The following is a 15944-nucleotide window of genomic DNA, read 5'->3' as shown; positions in this document are numbered from 1 at the left end:
TTTATTTAACTTTTTTATTTTATGTACATTGGTGTGAAGTGTCAGATCCCCTGGAATTGGAGTTACAGACAGTTGTGAGCTGCCATGTGGGTGCTGGGAATTGAACCTGGGTCCTCTGGAAGAACAGTCAGTGCTCTTAATCACTGAGCCATCTCTCCAGCTCAACAATATATATATAAATAACTATATATATATATATATATATATATATATATATATATTAAACAAAAGTCATGCCATATTTCTCTCTCAGCCTGGTGTTTAGAGTCTTTTAGAAGCAACTGCTCTGACCCTCTGCCTGCCTCCCTCGGACCCCTACCGCCCATCTGATAACTCACTCAATGTCCACGCTAGCTCACGCATCCACACATCACATCGTCCTTCCCTTTATTCAGTGACTGCTCCTGACTCTGTGGCCTCATGGCACCAAACACTCACATGCACAGAAAATGAGAGCCTAGGGTCCCGTTTGCTCTCCCCTGCCCAGGACTCAGACAACACCTGGCCATATTAATTGAAAGAAAGAAGTAGGTGGGGGAGGTGTGAGAAGAGGGAAGGGAATGATCAAAAGAGAGAGCCAGACACAGGAATAACCAAGGTAGGCATGGTAAATGTCACTTGTCTGAATCCCCTTGAGGGCAGCCACCCAGCTGGCCCAGGCTCTCTGTCACTTGACCCCCAGCACAGAGCTTTCTTTCTACAGCCATGCCACACCAAGCAGCTTCCTGGCCCAGCTTGCCAAGGGCAGTCAGTGCTGATTCACCGGTGACTGGGCTCCAATTATTTGCAGAACCGGAATGGCAGCCGAGCCACCAAAGCAGCTGACCAAGGACATATTGATTTGTCCTGGGCTCCTTGCTGCCATCCGAGCCAGCCACACAAGGAGATAAAGACTCCAAAGAACTCACCCACAGCAATCCACCCTGCTTATGCCTCCCACGGCCAAGTCCACAGTCCTTTGAATAATCTGCCAACTCTGCCCTTTTCAGCCCAGGCCTGACCATCACTCACAGGGAAGTCATGGTTCACAGCACGCGATCCGGAGGCAGCCGTCCAGCGTCGGGCCCAAGGCTTACTGAGTCAAAGGGTGTTTGCAAATTTGCTGTTGAGTGATGCCCCCAAGCTGCCTCCTGAAAAGGCTGGACACATGCTATTGATGTGCCCCACCAATGTGCGTGGACCAGGCACACTCCTGCCTCTCCCACCTTCCTAATCTGTTGTAATAAGCAAGCAAGAAAAGCAGTGTTATTCTGCTTGCCTAGTTTTCTTCAGCATTTTTCTATAATTTTTTTTTTTTTTTAAAGACAGGGTTTCCCTGTGCAACAATCCTAGTACTGTGATTAAAGGCACAAGCCACCACCGCCCGGCCAGAATTTTCTGCTTTCATTGTCTATTTCTAAACTGAGGTAATATTTTCTTATTTATCTGTAGTGATTTATTATATAACATAAATACCAACTGCTCCTATATATACATTCAGTGTTGCTCTCCTTTATAGACTTGGTTTAGTGTTGTTTTTCCTCATAGGGACCCCTGACTAAGCCTGAGATAATACCCAGGAGTCAATTGGCTTCAGAGTAGCCCTGGCTGTCCTGCAACTCGCTCTGTAGACCAGGCTGCCCTTGAATTCACAGAGATCCACCTGCCTCTGCCTCATAAGTGCTGGGATTAAAGGTACCCAGCCAAGGAACCTAGGTTTTCACTTCCATGGATTTGTTGTTTGTTGCATTATTTATTCTTTGCTTATGTGTTTGTATGTGTTTGAGTGAGAGCCCACCACAGAGGGCAATCTCAGGAGTCACTCCTTCCACCATGTGGCTGAGGGGCTGGACTCAGGTTGTCAGGCCTTTCCCTGGTGAGCCAACTCTAGTTTTGTTAGTTTTTTCGGGGGGGGGTGATTTTTAATAATTTATTTATTTGTATCTTATGTACATTGGTGTTTTTGTCTGCATATATGTCTGTGTGAGGTGTTGGATCTCCTGGAACAGGAATTACAGACAGTTGTGAGCTGCCATGTGGGTGCTGGGAATTGAACCCGGGTCCTCTGGAAGAGCAGTCGGTGCACTGCTCTTAACCACTGAGTCATCTCTTCAGCTCCTGTTTGTTTTTTGTTCTTAGTAAGGTCTCATTGTATATTCCTGACTGGTCAGGAACTCATTATGTAGACCAGGCTAGTCTCAAACTCACAGAAATCCTCCTGCCTCTGCCTCATGAGCACTGGGATTAAAGGTGTGCACCACCATGCCTTACTCCTGTTCTCTTTTTTATCTATTTTTGTTTGTTTGCGTTTGTTTTTTTTTTTTTTTTTTTTTTTTCTGAAGCTGAGGACTGAACCCAGGGCCTTGCGCTTGTTTTTTTTTTTAAACAGTGTCTCACCCATAGGTCAGGCTGGCCCCAGACTTGTTAGTGGAGAAAGCTAACCTTGAACTCCTGATCCTCCTGTCTCTACCTTCTGAGTGCTGGAAATTGTAGACATATGTTGTCATACCCAGGTCTAACAATTTTCAGCACTCAGAAGAGAGAGGCAAAAGGATCAGGAGTTTTGATTTATGAGTATAAATAAAAGTTTTAGCCTGATGTAGCAAAAATGAGGCCTGATTCCTAGGTTGAGCCTGGGGTGTGATTACACAGAGACCCATGAGGGTTTTCACAGAGCTGTCCATCTCTCCCTTCAGCCCTTGGGGTCTGCTTCACCTTCCACACCCCACCAGCTCTGGAAGGCCATCCCCTAAGGCCTACAAACAACCACAGGGCAAAGTGGCCCTGGCTGCCCATGTTCCTAGCAAGGGAGGGCTGGTCCCACTCTTAGGATGCTGTTCTCTGTACAACCCACAGAGGAGTCTAGCAGCCCCTCCCCTTCCCCTCTCCCGCCTCCCCCTTCCAAGTCAGCAGGGCCTTTTTTTCTTTCACGTCATTTTCCCAGGTGTATTTCACTATGTGCTTTGGCTGCAGAAAAGTTCAGGCAGATGTGGCTCCCATGGTGACTGACCATGTCTGGTGACAGTGGTTGGGCAGCAGGGCCAGGAGTATGGGGACAAGAGAGGCTTGATGTGATGGAGTGTGGGTAGTCAAGGCCGGCTTCTCTGAGGACCTAGAAGTCAGGTAGGGGAGGCAGCGCTGATGGAGAGGAGACAGCTGGCTCATACTAAGAGAAAGTCCAGAATCTTCCAGAGGGATGGCCAAGGCTAGCAAGGAATCCAGGCCCAATCCCACAATGCCGCATTAACAATGCTGCATTTATGTGAGTAATGGGAAGCCATGGAAGGTATCAGGTGGGGGACAGTAAGCCCAAACCAGATCCATGTGGCCTTTAGGACTCAGAAGTTAACCCCTTCACCCACCTTTCCTTTCTAGCTACTGCCAGGTCTCAAAACACCTCCCGTATACACAGTTGCCTGGACCTGCCTTCTTTCTGTCCAAGGTACGACTGGGGTTCAGAAGCCAGCCCTGCCACTCCTTGGCCCTGTCACTTCAGGGAAATCAGTAACCTGTTTCACCTTCAGTGTCCTCACCTGTAGGGGAAGATAAGGACACCTTCTCTGCTTGGTTACATAAGGCACAGGGAAATGGGCATTCCACAGAGATGCCCAGGAAGTGGAGTGGGGGTGGGGTGGGGAATAGGTTGACTGAGATCTCTCTTGGTCAGCCTAGTCAAACGCTAGGCCTCCTCCCAAGACACCTGCTCATCTTAGACTGGGTCTTCTGGATCCAGTGGCCAGATATGGGTGGCAGGCATGGAGCTTACATAACCCGGCAGGACCTTTCACCCAGTGATTAGAGCTGTGTTCACCATGGAGAAGCACTCCAGGGTCACTGCCCTGTCCTTAGACACTTGCACATACAGGTCCTTCACCCTTCACTGAGCTCCTCACATTTACTTAGTTCTTAGTCATAGTCCTCAGACTGCAACTTTTTTAAAACATTGGCAGCGTGGTGGTGGCGTGTAGTGGTGAAATCTCGGAGATGGGAACAGCGGGAGATAGAAGGGACAGGGGAGGCGCAGGTACGAATCAGGAGACTGGCAAACTCTGTGCCTTCGACTCTGGAACCTGGAGCCAGGTGTGGTATTCCTGAGCTTCAGTTTTCTCACTCTGGGATCCTGCTAACCTGTGGATCTGACAGTACTCAAGAAACTTATACAGTCTATAGTGTAGAATATACCCTCTGCATTGTATAATGCATACAAAGGGCCTTGTGAATTACCTGGAAGCACTCATTAGATGTCGGCTACTAATGTACACATAATATATAACATAATAATACTGTGTTACTTGAGACAGGACTTTACAGATGCCAGGCTGACCTGAAACTTAATATATAACCAGAGATGCCCTTGGACGGATGACCATGCTCCTGTTCCAGATGTGTGCTGCTGCACCCGGTTGGCAGGATGCGGAGGATCCAGCCCCAGGCTTCTTTCACGCTAGGCAAGCACTCTACCAACTCGCTACAGAGAGCTCAGCCCTCGGATGTGCTGTTTCTACTCATCCGACCCTCCCCAGGGACAGCAGGGAACTTGCACTGTTGGGGTTTCCCATCAATCCCAACTTCCTGATGGCCTGGGATCTGGGTACCCTAAATTTTAACATTCTGCTTAAGCTTAGAGTTCTGCTGCTTCCCACATTTCAGCCCGCACTTGGGGAACCATGGAGGGCAGGGTAGGGTTGGTCTTGTTCCAGGCCTTGCCTCTGATTCTCCCTTTAGACCCAGAGACTCCAGACTCTGTACCCAGCCTCTCCTCAGTTAGTAAGGATCGCTTCAGCCTCAGGCTCTTCCTTTGCCCCTGAGTGAGCTTGGGCAAGTTACTTAACCTCTCTGCGCTTCCATTTTGGAGCTCTAAAATATGAATCATCTTAGTCTATTTTGAAGGTGCTTGTGAGAAGTGAATTAAAAAATGGAGGGCTGGAGAGATGTCTCAGAGGTTGGGAACACGGAGTACTCTTCCAGAGGGAACCAAGTTCAACTCCCAGCACCCACATGGGAGATCACAGTTGGTTGTAGCTCCAGTTCCAGGGGATCAAACATCCTTCAGGCTTTCACAGACAGAGCACACACGGTGCACAGACATACCTGCAGGCAAAACACCCATAGGCATAGTAAGAAATAAATTAAAATGTAAAAACTGGAGTCCTCACTGTGTGTGCTAGGGTGCTGCTATAGGCACTGGAGAGAAAGGGGAACCATAGCCCCTGAGGTTTGTTACGGCAAGAGAGACCCAAATCACCCTTTCTTTTTCTTTTTTATTTATTTGTTTATTTTTTGTTTTTTGGTTTTTATTTTTTATTTTTTGGTTTTTTTTTGAGACAGGGTTTCTCTGTGGCTTAGGAGCCTGTCCTGGAACTAGCTCTTGTAGACCAGGTTGGTCTCGAACTCACAGAGATCCGCCTGCCTCTGCTTCCCAAGTGCTGGGATTAAAGGCGTGCGCCACCACCGCCCGGCAAAATCACCCTTTCTTGATACAGCCCCAAGGCAGCATGGTGTCGGGAACCCTGCTTTATTTAAAGGTCACGATGTTCCCCGTTGTGTTTGCTGGAAACAGTGGTAATAACATCCATGTTTTGGCCTCAGCCTGAACACTGTACCCTGCGGTAATTAAGATATGCTGCAGTACCAGCTACAGCCTTCCAAAGCTGCCCTCATCTTCTCCATCTCAGAGGGAATAAGGCCCAGGGAGGTTTTACTGCCCTCAACCTAGGGCCTGTACAGCAGGAGCCAGAAAGTGACCACTGGACAGAGAGTAAGTAGGCAACTGAGCTGGAGGACAGTGAGGAGTTAAAGCCAAGAGTCGAGAGCCCTGCAGCTCCCGGGAGCAGGAATAAGTTTTCTTATTGAAATAGTCTGTGGCTGCAGCAGCGGGCTGAGCAGAAACATCCAGTTTGTGCTGTGTGATGGGTGTGTACCCTTTTCTTCCTCCTGCTCAGAGCTGCTGGACCTTGCCCTTCACGGCACTTAGGAGCCTGCCCAGAGGTTAAGCCTGGGATTCCTGCATGGAAGCCTTCCTACTTCTCTTTTTTCTTTTTATTTTCTTCCTTTTTTTTCTTCCTTCCTTCTTTCTTTCTTCTTCTTTTCTTCCCCCTGAGACAGGGATTTTTCTGTGTAGTCCCGGCTGTCACAGAGCTCATTCTGTAGACCAGGCTGACCTCGAACTCACAGAGCTCTGCCTGCATCTGTCTCCTAAGTTCTGGGATTAAAAGGCGTGCGCCACCACCGCCCAGCTGTAGGTCTCCTTTCACAGATGAGGAGACCGAGGCACAGAAAGATAGCATGACCATTGTGCCTGGGTGTAGTCAGGGAGTCATTGATGGAGCCTGAACTCTTGCCCAGAGCCGCGAGGGATGGAACTTGGTGAGAGAGCACTTGCCCAACCTGCCCTGTTTGACTCCTAACGAAGCCAGAAGGAATGAAGGAATATGTGTGGGCGGTGAGGTGACTCAGCGGGAAAGGCGGCAAGTGCCGCGGAGCCTGATGGCCAGAATCAGAACTCAGGACCCACCTAGAAGAGAGAACAGGCTCATCCATGTTCTAGCACAGATCCCGACATCCTGCCTTCCCAGGGCTGGATAACGGTCTGTTCCGTAGACCACATCCTACTTACCCATTCATCTGGTAACAGACACTGGAGTTGCCCCCCACATGTGGCCTTGTGTGAGTGAAGGGGGGCAGGGAGCAAGTGTCTCTCAGAAGGGGAATTGCTGGATCATGTGGCTAATTCTCTTTTTCACTTTTGTTTGGCTTTCGGAGACAGGGTTTCTCTGTGTAGTCCTGGCTGTCCTGGATTTCGCTCTATAGACCAGGCTGACCTCAAACTCACAGAGACCTGCCTGCCCTGCCTCCTGAGTGCTGAGATTAAAGGTGTGCACCACCACTGCCCAGCTATCTGTCACTTTTTTTATTGATATTTATTGAGCTCTACATTTTTCTCTGCTCCCCTCTCTGCCTTTCCCCTCCCCCTTTCAATCCTCTCCCAAGGTCTCCTTGCTCCCAATTTACTCAGAAGATCTTGTCTTTTTATACATTCTACTTCCCATGTAGATTAGCTCTATGTAAGTCTCTCTTAGTGTCCGCATTGTTGTCTAAGTTCTCTGGGATTGTGGTTTGTAGGTTGGCTTTCTTTGCTTTATGCTTAAAAAACACCTATGAGTGAGTACATGTGATAATTGTCTTTCTGGGTCTGGGTTACCTCACTCAAAATAATGTTTTCTAGGTCCATCCATTTTCCTGCAAAATTTAAGCTGTCATCATTTTTTTCTGCTGTGTAGTACTCTATTGTGTAAATGTACCACATTTTCCTTATCCATTCTTCGGTCGAGGGGCATTTAGGTTGTTTCCAGGTTCTGGCTATGACAAACAAAGCTGCTATGAACATAAGCTGAGCATGTGTCCTTGTGGCACGATTGAGCATCCTTTGGATATAGACCCAAAAGTGGTATTACTGGGTCTTGAGGAAGGTTGTTTCCTCATTTTCTGAGAAATCGCCACACTAACATCCAAAGGGGTTGTACCAGCTTGCACTCCCACCAGCAATGCAGAAGTGTTCCCTTTTCCCCACAACCTGTCCAGCATAAGTTGTCATCAGTACTTTTGATCTTGGCCGTCCTTACAGGTGTAAGATGGGATCTCAGAATTGTTTTGAGTTGCTATTTGTCATTTTTTGAGGCACGACTGAAGTATTTTCCTCAGCAGCTGTGGTGTTCTTACCATCCGTATTTGCTATTTTCTAGGGGTTTTGGTTTGACAAGTTATTTTGGTTTGGTTTTGTTTATCAAAATAGGATTTTTTGTGTGTGTGTGACCATCTCGGATGTCCTGGAACTCGTTTTGTAGACCAGGCTGGCCTTGAACTCAGAGAGATTTACCTGCCTCTGCCACATCCTCCCCTTACCTCGTGCTGGGGATTAAAGGTGTGATCCGCCCCACCTAGAGACTAGATCTTTTGTAGCCTAGGCTAGCCTCAAAATCATTATGACCTTGAATTCCTGATCCACCTTCCTCTACCTCCTCAAGGCTGGGGTTACAGGAGCATCCACCATGCCACCACTTTGGCTGATGTGGAGCTGGGCATAGATCCAGGGCTCGTGCACTGGGGCAAGCCCACTCCCACCTAAGGCATGTTGGATCTTCAGTCCTGTTTTCTCTTTTGAGACAGGGCTTGAACGTTCAGCTTCCTGAGTGTCTGGGATTGCAGGCCCGCACCATCAGGTCATGTTCAAATTTTGAGTGCACCCTTTCTAAATTTACTTAAAAATTTTGTATGTAAACTAGACAATGGTGGCGTACGCCTTTAATCCCAGCACTGGGGGGGGGGGGCAGAGGCAGGTGGATCTCAGTGAGTTCAAGGTCAACCTGGTCTACAGAGTGAGTTTTAGGACAGCCAAGAGTGTTACACAGAGAAACTCTGTCTCAAAAAACAAAACAAAACAAAACAAGAACAAAAGATTTTACATGTGTTTACTTTATGTGTATGGATGTTTTTCCTGAATGTATTTATGTGAACTGTGTAAATACCAGGTCCCTTGAAAGTGAGAAGGGGACGCAGATCCCCTGGAACTAGAATTACAGATGGTTGTGAGCTACCCTTTGGGCTCTGGGAATCAAATCCTGATCTTCTGCAAGAGAAACACATTCTCTAAACTTCTGAGACATCCTTACTGTTTTTGCAATGCTAGAGATCAAACTCAGGAACTCGTGTGTACAAGTCAAGTGCTCTGCCACCGAGCTACAGCCCAAGCCCTAAGATTTGTCTTGGTTGTGTGTGTGTGTGTGTGTGTGTGTGTGTGTGTGTGTGTGTTTGTGTGTGTGCGCATGCTCTCAGAGCCTAACTGGAGCTACAGCTGGCTGTGAGACCATAACCTATGTGCTGAAAACTGAATCTGGGTCCTCTGCAAGAGCAACAATTGCTCTTAATCACAAAGCCATCTCTCCAGCCCCCTGATACTGTTTTGTTAATTTATGATTTCAGAAACGTTCATCAGGTCCAATTTGTCTGTTTTCTTTTGTTACCTTTGATGTCGTAGCCAGGAGACCATTGCCGAATCCATTGTCACGAGGCTGTTGCCCTTTGCTGTCTTCTGAGAGTTTTGCAGTTTTCAGGCCTCACATTGAGTTCTTTGATCCACCTTGAGTTAATATTTGTAACCGGTGTTAAACATAAGTTATTTCACAGGACCACTCATGAAGGACTGTTTTTTCCTCCTGTGTGATCTTGCCAACCTTGCTAAAAAAGTCACTTGACCACATACGTGCAGACTGGCTGCTAGCTCGGAGTTCCTTGCATTGTCCTGTCTGTCTTTAAACCTGCTCACTCTGTTGGTTGCTGTAGTTGTGTGGTCAGATTGTTTTTGTTTCTATTTTCATTTTCTTTTTATGTGTATGAGTGTTTTGCCTGCACGTATGTACACCATGTGTGTGTCTGGTGCCCTTGGAGGCCAGAAAGGGGAGTCAGATTACTCTGGAACTGAAGTTACAGATGGTTGGGGGCCACCATGAGGATGCTAGGAATTAAACACTGAACCATCTTTCCAGTCCCGTGCCCCCACCCTCAAAAAAAAACCACTAGTATGCATGTATATATGACTGTGTGTACAAAGACAGAGGACATGCGTGTTCCCCACCTCCCACCCCACTTGCAGTGGGGTTTGCTGCACAGGTTAGCTGAGAGGCCTCTTTGTAGTCCTGTTTGGTGAGAGTCCAGTCCAGTCCCTCCTGGTGACAGATCTGGCTACTGCCATTCAAGTCCAGAAACGGATGGTGCTTGTCAAGAAGTTTCACCAAGTGGCCAAGCTGAAAACACTTGTCAAAACCGCAGCATTGCCTCTAACTCATTAGAGAAGCTGGGAATGTCCCACATTAGCCTTTGGAGGGAAGCCAGCCTCTGATAGCATCTGCAGGCTGTTCCCTTCCTCCGTCAGCCCGGCACCCATTCCCTGACTCACCATGACTCCTGCAGACAGCACCATGGAGGTTATGTCCTGCAGGACACCTGGGATCCAATCTCGAGTCCGCCCCAGAGTGAAGGCTATAGACATCTGCCTGTGATTGGTAAGGGAGAAGGTGGAACAGGGTCACAGAGACCAGGGTTGGGCTCTTATCTTGCCCTGTCACCAGTGCCCCGGTGACCTTTGGAAAAATGCTATGTCATCCAGGGCGCATTGTATATGCTGTTCTCTGTTACCTGGTGTCTCCACACTTTGCCTGGTTCCTTTTTGCCATTCTTAGACTCAGCTGATGTGGGAGAGTCTTCTGTTTTGTATTGATTTCATTGGTTAATAAAGAAACTGCCTTGGCCCTTTAATAGGACAGAAAATTAGGTAGGCAGAGTAGACAGAACAGAATGCTGGGAGAAAGAAGCCGAGTCAAGGCAGTCGCCATGATTCTCCTCTCCGAGACAGACACAGGTTAAGATCTTTCCTGGTAAACTACCACCTCGTGGTGCTACACAGATTATTAGAAATGGGTTAATCAAGATGTGAGAGTTAGCCAATAAGAGACTGGAACTAATGGGCCAGGAAGTGTTTAAAAGAATACAGTTTCTGTGTAATTATTTTGGGTAAAGCTAGCGGGGAGCCAGTAGCTGGGAGGCGGGAAGCGGCCTGCTGCGCTCCAACAACATTCAGCATCAGTACCTTCCTGGCCCCTTCAGAGAGGGGTGACTGGTACCTTCACAGAGACTCTTAGAGAAGTTGTGCACCCAAAACAGGAATACCCAAGGATCATTGCTATTGATGTTTCTGCTCCCTCAGGTCGTCAGTGAGGTCCAGACAGTTGGACCCATGTCTACCTACCTGTTGAAACAGGGTCTCCTGTAGCAGAGCTGGCTTCAAACTCCAGGTTCAGGGTGACCTTCAGCTTCCAATCTCCTTGTCTCTGCCTCCCAAGTGCCAGCATGACAAATACGTACCACTGCACCCAGTTCATTCTGGTGCTGAGATTCAAGCCCAGGGCTCCACGAGTACCAACGGAGGCACACACACACACACACACACACACACAGAGCTGAAGACCTACACCTCCATCTATATCCCAGCATCTGGAATTACAACAGGCACAAGTAGCCCAGTGGACAGTAACAGGATGGAGCAGCCTGCTACCCAGGTCTGGACCCTGCCTCCATCCACTAAGCAACTTACCTTAGTTTCCCTATCAGTAAAATGGGGCTAAGAGCCTGTTGTGGTGGCGCACACCTTTAATCCCAGCCCTAAGGTGGCAGAGGCAGACAGATCTCTATGAGTTTGAAGCCAGCCTGGTCCACATATGAGTTCCAGGACAGCCAGGGCTGCACAGCAAGCCCCTGTCTCGAAATGAATAAGTAAAATGAGGTTGAGAATACTGCCTGAGAGCTCAAAACAAAAGCTCTGACAGCTGCGCGCCTTCCAGACACGGAATCCGGGATCCGAGTGGTGTGGCCCGCTGAGCTCCCCCAGGGGTCACCTCATTCGAGACTCCACCTGCCCCACCCATGGTCTCCCCTGTTCAGGAACCCAGTGGCTAAAACCCAAAGACCCTATTGAGTGCTCTCCGTATCTGAACTGTTTGGAGCCAGCATGTGTGAGCACCTGGTAGCCAGGTGGGCCATGAAACTGGGACTCACCCTGGGCCCAGGCTCCACAGCACACATGGGCATCGGCATCTGTAATACTTGTTGGGACATAGTTATCCTGACAGACCCCAACGGAGTTTGAAAGTTAGTTTTCTCCTGTGCCTGGTGGAGCAAGCACTGGGTAGGTGGGCAGACACGGAAGGACTTCGTCATAGAAGATTCTACAGGATGGAGGAGACAGTGGAAACATGAGCTCTCGTTCTTTGGCCTTGAATGTTTATGGCTTTCCTTCAGGGTCCATAGGGACCAATCTCCCAGACAGAAAAAGAAAACTTCTTAGTTATTGGGATAGGAGGGGCTGGAGAGATGGCTCAGCAGTTAAGAGCACTGCTGATCTTCCAGACAACCTCAGTTCAAGTCCCAGCACCCACATGGCAGCTCACAACTGTCTGTAACTCCAGTTCCAGGGGATCTGGCGCCCTCACAGAGATACCCATGCAGGCAAAACACCAATGCACACAAAATAAAAATAAATCATTAAAAAGTGCTTTCATTTAAAAAAAAAAAAAAAAAAAAAAAGGAGGGCCGGGCGGTGGTGGCGCACGCCTTTAATCCCAGCACTCGGGAGGCAGAGGCAGGTGGATCTCTGTGAGTTCGAGACCAGCCTGTCTACAAGAGCTAGTTCCAGGACAGGCTCCAAAACCACAGAGAAACCAAAAAAAAAAAAAAAAAAAAAAAAAAAAAGGAATAATAGGGGAGCTCCTTGAGTGGGTGTATGTTTGGTCCTGGGATGAGTTACAGGTGGTTGTGAGCCTCCATGTGGGTGCTGGAACTCAAACCCAGGTCCTGGGTAAGAGCAGCCAGTGCTCTAACTACTGAACCTTCTCTCGGCCCCTTTAGACAGAGTCTTACTATGTAGCCCAGACTGGCCTGGAACTCACTCAGGCCAATCTTTCTGCCCCAGCATTTCCAGTGCTGGGATTACAAGCATGCGCCATCTGACTTCCACGGAAGTTTCTGCGAGCACACGCACAGCCCAGTGGGAGACACATGCCCAGAGAAGCAGAGAAGAAAGCATTTCATTGGTATGGAGACTTCAACTTGTTTCCTGGGTCTTTTTTTCCACGTCTAGGGAGTATGGCTGGCCCCATTTCTCTCCAGCTACCCCTTCCTCCATGTAGCTGTCCCCTCCCCGTTCTGTGTGGGGAAGGATTGTTCCAGGGTGTAGGGCAGAGGACAATCTAAAGTATCAAATCCTCGGGCAACCTTTATCTTTGTGTAAGACTGGGTCTCTCATTGGTCGGAACTTTGCCACGTAGGCCAGGCCAACTGTCCCGGGAGCTTCCAGGGTTCTGCCCATCTCTGCTTCCCATCTCCCAAGCTGGGGTTTGCCAGCCACCGTGTCCGGCATTTTTACCCGAGTTCTGGGGATCTGACTCAGGCCGTCACTCTTACAAAGCATGCGCTTTACTGACTGAATTGTCTCACCAGGCCCAGATGGTGAAGCTAAGCGGGAGAGGGCCGTACGCCCCGCCTCCCACCGCCCCAGAATGCCGCTTCTCAGGCAAACCTGTGCATTTCCCACCGCCTCGGCCTGTCTCCGCAGAGGAAACCTCTGACCCTGTGGCCGCCAGCACAGCAGGGCCAGCACCAGTGATTTAGTGACCCTGAGCCTTCCGGGAAGCATCTGTGGCCACTCCCGTCACTACCACGGAGCTCCTGGGACATGCGGGCCGGCACAGGAAGCCCTTGAGTCTGTGTCGTCTCCCCGTCTCCGGTTAGAAGGGAACGGCCACCAGAGAGGAGCCTCTCTGAGGTCAGCAAGGCCAGGCTCTGCTCAGAACTCTTGGTTGTTTTTTTTTCTTGCAAAAACGGAAACAGCTTTATTTATTATACATATAAATGTAGATGTGTGGCTTTATTTATTATACAGATAAATGCAGATGTGTGTTTACACACAAACACCACCCCCATGAATGAAACTGAACTGTCCGTACTGTGAGAATACTGGTGCTTTTGTTTCATTTGAAGACGTAAGTCTCTTGTTGTAGCCCAGACTGGTCCCAAACTCATGAAGCACAGACTGACTTCAAATTTGCAACAATTCTCCTGTCTCCGCTTACCAGTTTGGCATCTAATTTGTTATCATTATTATTGCTATTATTTTCAAGACACGGTCTCTCTGTGTATCCCTGGCTGTCCCGGAACTAGCTCTGTAGATCAGGCTGGCCTCGAACTCACAGAGATCCACCTGCCTCTGCCTCCTGAGTGCTGGGATTAAAGATGTGAACCAGTCGGGCGGTGGTGGCGCATGCCTTTAATCCCAGCACTTGGGAGGTAGAGGCAGGTGGATCTCTGTGAGTTCGAGGCCAGCCTGGTCTACAAGAGTTAGTTCCAGGACAGCCTCCAAAGCTACAGAGAAACCCTGTCTTGAAAAAACAAAACAAAAAAATATGTTAGCCAGCATGACCGACTTTCCCCCCCTTTGAGACTGGGTCTCAGCAGGACTACACAGAGAAATCCTGTCTTGAAAAACAAAAACAAAACAAAACAAACAAAAAAGACCGGGTCTCACTTAGTCCCAACTGGTCTTAACTCTCAATGTAGACCAGGCTGACCTCGAACTCACAGAAATCTGCCTGTTTCTGCCTCCCTACTGCTGGGGTTAAAGGTGTGTGCCACCATAATGGGCTCAAAATAGTTCTGTTTTGTTTTTTAAATATTTTGTTTTTCTTTGATATAAATGACTGTTTTGCCTGCATGTATGTAAGTATACCTTATTTATGCCTGGTTCCCTCACAGGCCAGGAGAGGGTGCGGGATCTCCAGGAACTGGAGTTAAGTATGGCTATAAATGCTTTGTGGGTGCTTGGAACTGAACCTGGGTCCCCTGCAAGAGTAGCGCCAAACTATTCAGCTTTCTAAGTATTTTTAACTACCTGGAAGTTTTTCTTTTAAACTTTTTAAAAAAAATATTTGCTACATATTGTGATGCATTCCTTTTTGTTTTTGTTTTGTTGTTTTTTTGAGACAGGGTTTCTCTGTGTAGCTCTAGCTGTCCTGGAACTCACTCTGTAGACCAGGATGGCCTTTGAGATCTGCCTGCCTCTGCCTCCAGAATGTTGGGATTAAAGGCGGCTTGGGCCTTGTTGCAATCCTTTAATCCCAGAACTAGAAAGGCAGAGGCAGGAGGATCTCTGTAAATCTAGGTCAGCCAGGGTTACACAGACAGACCCTGTCTCAAAAATAAATAAATAAAAGCCAGACAAAAGCAGTAGTGATGCACACCTTTAATCCCATCACTAGGAAGGCAGAGTCAGGTGAATCTCTGAGTTCAAGGCCAGCCTGTTCTACAAAGCAAATTCACCAAGAAACCTTGTCTCGAATAACCAAAAATAAATAAAATTAACATTTATTTGTGGGTGTGCATGTGTGTGCTCTAACATTTACTCGTGTGTGTGTGTGTGTGAGAGAGAGAGAGAGAGAGAGAGAGAGAGAGAGAGAGAGAGAGAGAGAGTGCATGTGCTCTCAGGAGCACTTGCCATACTTAGGTGGGTGGAGATCAGAGGAACAACTTTTGGGAGTTACTTCTCTCTTTTCACTGTGTGGGTCCTTGGGGTCTAACACAGGTCAGCAGGCTTCAGGGCAAACACCTTTATCTCTGAGCCATCTGGCCATCCCCGTTATTCTCTAACATGATCTTTGCCATTTTATGACCCCCACCAAGAGCAATGCAAGTTCCAGGGCCTGCATTCTTCCTAGTACTTGATGTTACCCATCTTTTTCTACTTATTACTCCTCTAGGTGTGGCATCTCACTACAGCTTCAATTCAACATCCCTAGCGTCTTAACACTGTTTCAGTTCTGCAAGGAAATGCCTGATAAAAGCAACTTAAGGAAGGAAGGGCTTATTTGGGCTTATAACTTGAGTGCACAGCTTATAATGATGGGAGCACACAGTGCAGAGCTGGTCACACCGAGACCTCAGTGAGAAAGCACAGAGCCATGAGTGCTTGTTCCTGCTCAGTTTGCCTTCAGCTTCTAATTCAGTGCATAGCTCTAGTGATGCTGCCTACAGAAGGACTAGCCTTCTCCTCCATTAAACTGATCCGGCTCTCCTTCACAAACAAGCCAGAGTTTGTTTCCATGGTGATTCTAAAGCCAGTCAAGTTGGAGCTGGAGAGATGGCTCAGAGGTTAAGAACACTTGCTCTTTCAAGGGACCTGGGTTCAAGTCCCAGCACTCTGTGATGCCCACATCCCCTCACTACTCCAGTTCCAGGGGATCTGAAAACCTCTTCTGACCTCTGTGAAAACCAGACATGTAGCCGGGCGGTGGTGGCACACGCCTTTAATCCCAACACTTGGGAGGCAGAGGCAGGCGGATCTCTGTGAGTTTGAGACCAGCCTG

The sequence above is a fragment of the Chionomys nivalis genome, chromosome 22 (assembly GCF_950005125.1).
Source record: "Chionomys nivalis chromosome 22, mChiNiv1.1, whole genome shotgun sequence".
In the NCBI taxonomy this organism is placed as follows: domain Eukaryota; kingdom Metazoa; phylum Chordata; class Mammalia; order Rodentia; family Cricetidae; genus Chionomys; species Chionomys nivalis.
Note: the sequence above shows the minus strand (reverse complement) of the source record.